We start from the raw sequence: 8191 nt of genomic DNA, 5'->3' as shown, positions 1-8191 counted from the left end.
ATGGGCATGACAACAAACGGAAAAGGAAGCCTATGATCGGCGACCTTTATATCACAACCTCTAACACCTTGTTTCAAGATCAATTCATCCCCAAGAGGTGACACTACACAAATAGGAGATGCTAACTGTGCTAACTCCAACTCCAAAACAGATGCAAATGCAGCAGATACAAAAGAATGAGATGCACCTGTATCAATCAACACATTAGAAACCGAGTTGCAAAACAAAAAGGTACCTCTCACTACTGATGGAGCCGGTACTAGATCCTGCGCGGTAACAGCATACACACGCCTTGTAGGCCCCTGATCCACCTGCTCACCCCTTGGAGCATACGACTGCTGCACTGACTGCGATGACGAAGCTCCCGGATTGGCCCTCGAGGCCTGCACAGACTGAGCTGGCTGATAACTCTGCGTCTGCCTAGAACCAGACGCTCCTGAAATAGCACTCAACTGCGGGCAATACCTCTTCAGGTGCCCAGGCTGACCACACTGATAGCAAGACAAGGGCTAGCCCCTGCCCTGACTCTGGCCCTGAGGTCTAGCTGAAGAGGAAGCAGCTCGCTGACCCCCTCCCTTCTACGGGCAAACCGAAGACTTGTGACCCAGCTAGCCACACGCAAAACAAGTCAAGCCTCCCTGACTACCTCTCCCCGAGCCTGCACTCAGCACCGGGAAGGTCGATCTAGCAACTCCACCCTGAGACTACTGAGGGTTATAACCTCTCTGTCTCCTGCCATCACCCTAACCGTCCTGGCCCCGCTTGGAGCCTCTATGTTTCTCCTCGTCTTCCTCCTGCATCATAAGCTCCATATGAGCTGCAGCATCCACTAAGTGTCTATACTCTTGGATGTAAGACCCACCAACCCTCAACTTGAGGCCCCGCCTCAACTTCCGCTCAAACTCATAGCAACAGCGTTCTTCGGACGCCACCAACTCAGGAGCAAACCTGGACAAACTAGTAAAAGTGGCCTCAAACTCTGCCACAGACATACCCTGCTGATTAAGCCGGCTAAACTGATCCCTCAGCTTCTCCCTAGCAACTGCAGATAAGAACCTCTCCTGGAAAGCATTCACAAACGCCTCCCATGTACCACCCACACGAGCCTTCTTGTACTTCCACCATTGACCCGTATCTCCCTTCAACTGGAAGGATGCCAAGGTCACTTTCAAAGCTCCGTCCTCGATGCCAAGCATCTCGAACGTCTTACTCATTTGTTCCAACCACTCGTCAGCCTTCAGTGGCTCCTTTGGATCCCCAACAAACTCATCCGGGTTAGACCGAAAGAACTCCCTCTTCAAGAAAGAAGGCCCTGCCTCAGCTGCCTGATTCCCTGCTCTGAGAATACCCAAAGCTCCTGCTATCTCTCGTGCCAAGGCACTCATAGCCTGCTGAACTGCTGGCTCGGCCACATTGGCCTGACCAACTCCCTCCTGCACTGCCGGAACCTCCTCCGGTAATGGCATCTCCTGCCTCCCACGTCTGCCACGCCTACCACGTCCTCGTTCTGACATCCTAATAAAGGCAACCAAGACTATTAGCACATTCACAAATGTGCCAAAACTAAACACTCACGTCCTAATGCATGGACAACTGTAATTCACTCCACGTAAGCACATAAACACATAAGCACTTACGAATTTCATTTCCGGATAATGATAGTCCCGAGGCGTTACTAGAGTTCCGGTTAGAAACAGCATTGATCAAGTGCCTTTCCAACAAGACTCACAGAAACCCAAGGATCCAATCAACATCCTAGAAACTAAATCCCATACCCACATAGTCATATAAGCATGTTATCAATTAAGCACATAGCATATGATTCTACATCTAAGTCTCTATCAAGCGAGACAAACCCATTGTGATGCTAATCACTTCCCACGTACCCAAAGCATTCGAACCCGGTACGCTCTGATACCAAGTTGTAACGCCCTCAAAATAATAACATTAAACCCATCAACAGAAACATGCGTTGATATATAAAAGCTCCACTTTCTTCTATTCATTAGAGTTTCATTACCAGAAGTATTACATGTTAACAATAAAAGCAAATGCCCTAAAGGTTTACAACTTTCCAAGTTAACACTTGGTTAGAATAAAAAAAAAAAAAAGAGTGCTAACTCATTTACACATTAAGCCCTTGGCTTGAATATACATGTAATACATCAAAGAAATAAAACAACAAAAGCTCGTCTGCCTCTAGCCTCCCAAGCTACGTCCTTGGATGTGGCATGCTACCTGTACCTGAAAATGATGTTCTCATATAGGGTAAGCCACAGCCTAGTAGAAATATACTAAACCAAATATGAACAATGACTAAAAGATTAACAGTTGATAGATGGCCAACACTTATACTTTCCCTTATCACACTTTATATTTTCATGACATACAAGTCCATATCACCATTCATTTTCCAATTCCTTTCAAATTCTCAATTTATAACCACGGCTCAGAACCTGGCCAAACAACTCATATGAGACAGTAACTCATATTAAGCACTTTCCTATTTCATAATAGATAAGCATACAAGCTATATCACACACTAACAGATAAGCATACAAGCTATATCATCACTCCCACAGATATGCATATGAGTACTATCACACTTCCAATGACAAGCATATGAGCTCTGTCAACACATTAATAGATAAGCATATGAGCTCTATCTATGGAGTCAATCTCCTATCTCCTCCCAACACATCCGGTTTAGAGGTCCATCCCCTATCTTCCCCTAAACCGTGGAGTACATCCCCTATCTCCTCCAACACAACATAATGCATATAAACAATAATTATACACATTAACACACAACACATAAATTTAATGTATTCTTTCAAACGTCATACTCAATGACACATTCCAGTGATTAGTTTCAGTTTGCCTAATCATCATGCATTGTCTACAACAATCAAGACTATCTTCCACCGATAGCCCAAAGCAATTATTTCTATATAGAAAATAAATGCAACACTGGATATATAATCAACATTTCAACTAGGTGAGCGATAAGTAATCCAACTACACCCTTTAATCCCATACCTTTCCAAATCAATTCCTCATTTCTCATAATTAATTATGCAAATTAATCAACCAATGTAATTAAGGCATTTTCCATAATTAACATTACAACCCTTAAGTTCCATTTTTCATTAATGTTTCAATATTAATTCCACTTTCCCATGCCAAACATGCACTTTGGTTTTATATAAATAAAAACCCCAACTTTTGTAAAATTATACAAAGGCCCCAAACTTTCACAAAATTACCAAACTAACCCCAACATCTCAAAATACTAAAATTTAAAGACAAAGCTCATAGTAAGGAGTAGGCTATCCCTACCTCGAAGTTAGAGCTCGGATGGAGAAGAAGCCAAAACCAAAATGCTCCAAAGACCAAGACTCTCGGATCAAAACGACGCCCTCGACGATCCACACAACTTTTACAAAGGCCGAAGAGAAGGAGGACACTCTAACTAGATCAAACCCTAGAGAGAAGGGAGTTTCTAGAGAGAGAGGCTCTCAAAAATGGGTTTTAGAAAAAGTATGAGAAAGAAAGAAAAGCAAAAAGTGATTTAAAATCACCCAGCGGATAACTCATATACGTATGACCCGCTCGAGCGGAGAACACAACGCTCGAGCGCCGAGAACAAAATTCTGAACACGCTCGAGCGCAATAAGGCCCGCTCGAGCGCCAAGACACAAGAATAAAGCACTTCCGCTCGAGTGTGAAAACCAGTCCGCTCGAGTGTAGATTTCCACCTCCCAGAACTTATACCCAGAAAGTACCACCCGGTCGAGCGCCATAAGACCCGCTCGAGCGCCACCGCTCGAGCGTAAACAAACCCGCTCGAGCGTAAAAATCACATCTGCAGAAGTTTTGCAGGAACACGAAATACTGGCTTTCTGCAATCCCCGCTCGAGCGCAAGAAGACCCGCTCGAGCGGAACGTCTAAAAACTGGACAACAAGGAATTGAAACCAAGGCCTAACCAACCTGTAACAACCCTGCTCAAATCATCCTAAAACTCAATCAAGGGGAATTAAAGGACAGCAACAAGATAGATACCACTACCAACTTCACGGAACCGAGTCCAGAATACAACAAAACAGTAAAGGGACAACCGGGATCGCTATAGACTTGGCCCATTGTGACAACTCCATCAGATGCCGAATTACTAACCGTCACAATCAAAGTTTTCCAACTTTCGGGCAAAGAACTAAGTAGTATCAAAGCCTGCAACTCATCATCAAAAATAATTTTCATAAAAGCAAGTTAGTTAACAAAACTCTTTATTTCATTCAAGTATTCTAGAATTGGACTACCATCTTTATATTTTAAATTAACCAACTTACGAAACAGAAAGGCTTTATTTGTGGCTAATTTTCTGTCATAAAGACTCTCTAATTTTTTCCATAAATCATGTGCCGAAGCTTCAGCAGCAACATGATGAAACACACTGTCATCAATCCATTGACGGAAAACACCAACGACTTTTCGATTAAGCTTATTCCATTCATCATCTTTCATACTCTCGGGTTTGCCACTATCACCCTCAATGGATCCATACAAATCTTTACAAAATAATAGGTCCTCCATTTGAGTTTTCCAAGTTACCCAATTACTTCCATTGAAGCTAGACATGCGACCCACATTTCCCTCCGTTGATTTACACAAACAAACCCAAATAAACCGTAAGCTCCGATACCAGTTGTTAGGGAAAATATATGATTTTCCACAAGTAAATCAATTAATGGGAATAAAACTAATGCGGAAAAATTAAATCAAAGGCAACACGAGAATTTTACGTTGTTCCCTCAATGTAAGGTACGTCCACGGGATCGAAATCTGATTCCACTATCAACCAAATAAGTTTCCAAACGATTACAAACGAGACACGAATAGTCTTACAAACCACCCTTAAGTGAATTCCAAATAATCACAAATAAACAAGAGGAAAAATCTCACCAAATAGATGAACAAAAAATCTTCAGAACTAAAGTTGAAGAAGATCTAAAATAACGAACCAAATCAACACCGAAAACGAAGCAAAGAAGCAGCCAAATTAATTCCACTTTTCACACACCCAAATAATTGATTCCACCAAAGTGGAGTGTGTGTAGCAGTCGTTCTCAACTTCGGGATGAGCAAAAACAATACCTAAAATATTGTGAATCTAGGGTTTATTATCAAAACCTTAGTTGTTTCCAAACTGAATTGGGTCCCCACAAAATTAGATATAATATATAAAAATATATTATAACTAATACCAAACCAAATTAAATTCCTTTTAACAAATCAATTGGGTCCCACACTCCAATAAGGAGGTATACCCAATAACTTCTTCATTGGTTCATTAAATCGGCAAAAAAATTAAGATGTAAAATTGCAATTGAATTAATTGCGTTTATGTATATACATATGAAACATGACAGGGGCTATACCAGAAGGTGAAGAACTTGGTGGATTGAGCCATGGTGAAGGCGATGAGAGCAGAGAAGAGAGGGAAATTGGAGAGTATAGAAGAAGACGAAGGCAGAGTAGATGTTGTGGCTCTCTCTTCTCTGTATCTCTATCTCTCCCTCTCTTCCTTCCTCCCTCTGTTTTAGATATATATATATATATATATATAAATATAAATAAAATTATCCAAAAAACATCATTTTAGACAATCGAGCCATTCAGACCAATTATTTTTTGAGCTACCAAGCTTTATTGTAATTAGTTGGTGGATTTAATGAAACACTGACCAACACAAGTGACTAATATGATAATAGTCATGTGACGACACTTGTTCATGATAAAACTGACAATTGGGTCAACTTTCATGAGTCCGGATCCTCGACCGCCATTTTCGGCAGCCCTTTCCTGCAGCCCCCAAAACGACGTCGTTTTGGGGGCAAATTTTCACAAAAAAAAAAAAAAAACACACACACAAAACCAGAACAGAGGGAGAGGAGGAGGAGGGAGAAAATCAAAGTAAATGAAGCTCATCATATGGTGATATGGCACTCAAAAGGAAGAGAAAAGGCTGGAAAGAAAACAGAGTGAGCTCTCTGGGTAAATGGGTCTCTTCTCAGATTCATGGCTTTGAGGTTGGTTTAAAACTTAAACCTTTCAAAACCCATTAAACAACACTTCAAAAAACCCTTCAGATCTGAAACACCCAAATCCATTTCCCCCCCCCCTCTTTCATACCCTTCAGATCTTCGTTTTCTTGGGTGTTTACTTGTTTAGATGATAGGAATGCAATTTAATGGGTCAAGATCAGTCGATTCCGGCGGCACTGGAGGTTTCCGGTGGCGAAAGATTTGGGATTGGGTTGGAAGATTGGGAGAGTTTGTTGTCTGAATCGGGTCAAGATGAGTATATTCTCCGGTGGATTGTAACCGAATTCGACGACGGCAATGTCGCCCTCGCCGCCGTCGTCGATCAAGGCTCCACCACCGTAGACGGTGTCTCTAATGGTGGTTCTCGTTCATCTTCATCTACGCCAAAAAATTTCTTCTGAAACAGGAAATCCCAGAGCTTCAAATCTTGGGTTCAACAATAACAACACACAAATCCCCATTTTGGGTTCTTCAATCAACAATCTGATCTACTAGCTTGAAAACCCAGAGTCAAAGCCTCAGATTTTCAATCCACAAGTATTCATAAACCAACACCAACAACATGGTCTTTTTTTTCATTTTTTTTTTTTTTTCATTTTTTTGTGAAAATTTGCCCCCAAAACGACGTCGTTTTGGGGGCTGCAGGGAAGAGCTGCCGAGAATGGCGGCCGAGAATCCGGACTCCAACTTTCATAAGTAGTGCTGGTGCTAACCTTTATCCTTTTCTTAACTCAATCATATGTTCTAATCAATGATTGAATTCAAATTAATTGTGCTTTTCACTTCTTGATTATTTTTATTTTTTCATAATTTATATTCACCTTTTCTTTACTTTTATTCTTTTATAATTATATTGACTTTCATTGAAATTGAAGATAATTACAGAAATTAATATTGAAATTTTGAAATAACACTAATAATCGTACTTAAACTCTAAATTTTTGTTACAAATACCACCTCTATTGGTTTATCATCAAATTTTTTTTTTTTTTTTTAAATGGAAATGGCTGATATAACTAAAAAGACAAAAAAGAAAAATTACATTTTCAATTTTTCCTTTTACAAATACCATCTTTATGTTTGGTATTAATTTTTTTAGCTATTTTAGTCACAAAAGTTAAAAAGTCAATAAAATAAAATGTTACATTCAAATCATAATCATTTTATTTTATTTTTTTCAAAATAAATAATTTGTATTTTAAACAAATCTCAACAGATATATTTATAATTTATCAAAAAAGAAAATAACATAGTGAGTTACTTTTCTTGATTTACACATTTATACAACGGGATTATTACACTTAATGTGGATAAGGTGGGTGTTTGGAAAGTTGCTATTTTAGTAAGTTATTTTAGTTTTTAATTATTTTTTCGTAGGTTAAAATTTTTGTTTTTTGGAAGGTAATTGAATTTTTTTATAATTAGATGTGATGTTTGTGAGAGAAAAAATAAAATGATTACAGTTTTGATATGACATTTTATCTTATTAATTATTTTAACCTATTTTATCTTTTTGTGAATTTTAGCCTAATGCCTTGTTTGGAAATAAGTTTTTTTAGTAACTTTTTGACTTTTTTGCTAAAATATGATGTAAAAAAATTAATATGTTTAAGATAAATTTTTATTTTTTTATAAAAATATGTGTAAAAATTAGAGAGAAAAGAATTAAGCTAAAATTTGACTTCTCACACAGCCCAAGATAAAGCCAAACCAAACAAAACCTTATTCTCTGTGAGCCTTCAAGGTTTGCTTTTAAAAACTCCCGTCCCTTGCTCAGAGAGAGAGAGAGAGAGAGAGAGATATGGAGACTGTTGCAGAAGCTGAGGCAAACCAAACCATGTCAGAATCAAAGGAGCAATCCACATCCACACCGGAGCCGGTGAGCTCGGCGTTGGAAGACGTGCTATCGGATACGAGCTTGCTGCTGCTTCTCTTGGCAACAATGGCATCCAAATCTTTGCCTATGGTGCCATGGTAACTGTCTCTCTCTCTCTCTTATGTTTGTGAATGTTTATGTGAGCATCCATGTTACATTCATCTTTGTGTCCATGTAACATATGTGAACATGCATGCATATAAAATTGG

The 8191-nt window shown here is 39.4% G+C and overlaps 1 pseudogene; it reads left to right on the top strand.

The window, feature by feature from the left end:
- The first annotated feature begins 7410 nt into the window (after positions 1–7410).
- Positions 7411–8191, top strand: part of LOC145799514 (protein DETOXIFICATION 40-like) — a 32738-nt pseudogene continuing 31957 nt past the window's right edge.

The sequence above is a fragment of the Camellia sinensis genome, chromosome 9, assembly GCF_055761805.1.
Source record: "Camellia sinensis isolate YWXY chromosome 9, ASM5576180v1, whole genome shotgun sequence".
In the NCBI taxonomy this organism is placed as follows: Eukaryota; Viridiplantae; Streptophyta; class Magnoliopsida; order Ericales; family Theaceae; genus Camellia; species Camellia sinensis.
This window is presented reverse-complemented; position numbering and strand designations above follow the sequence as displayed.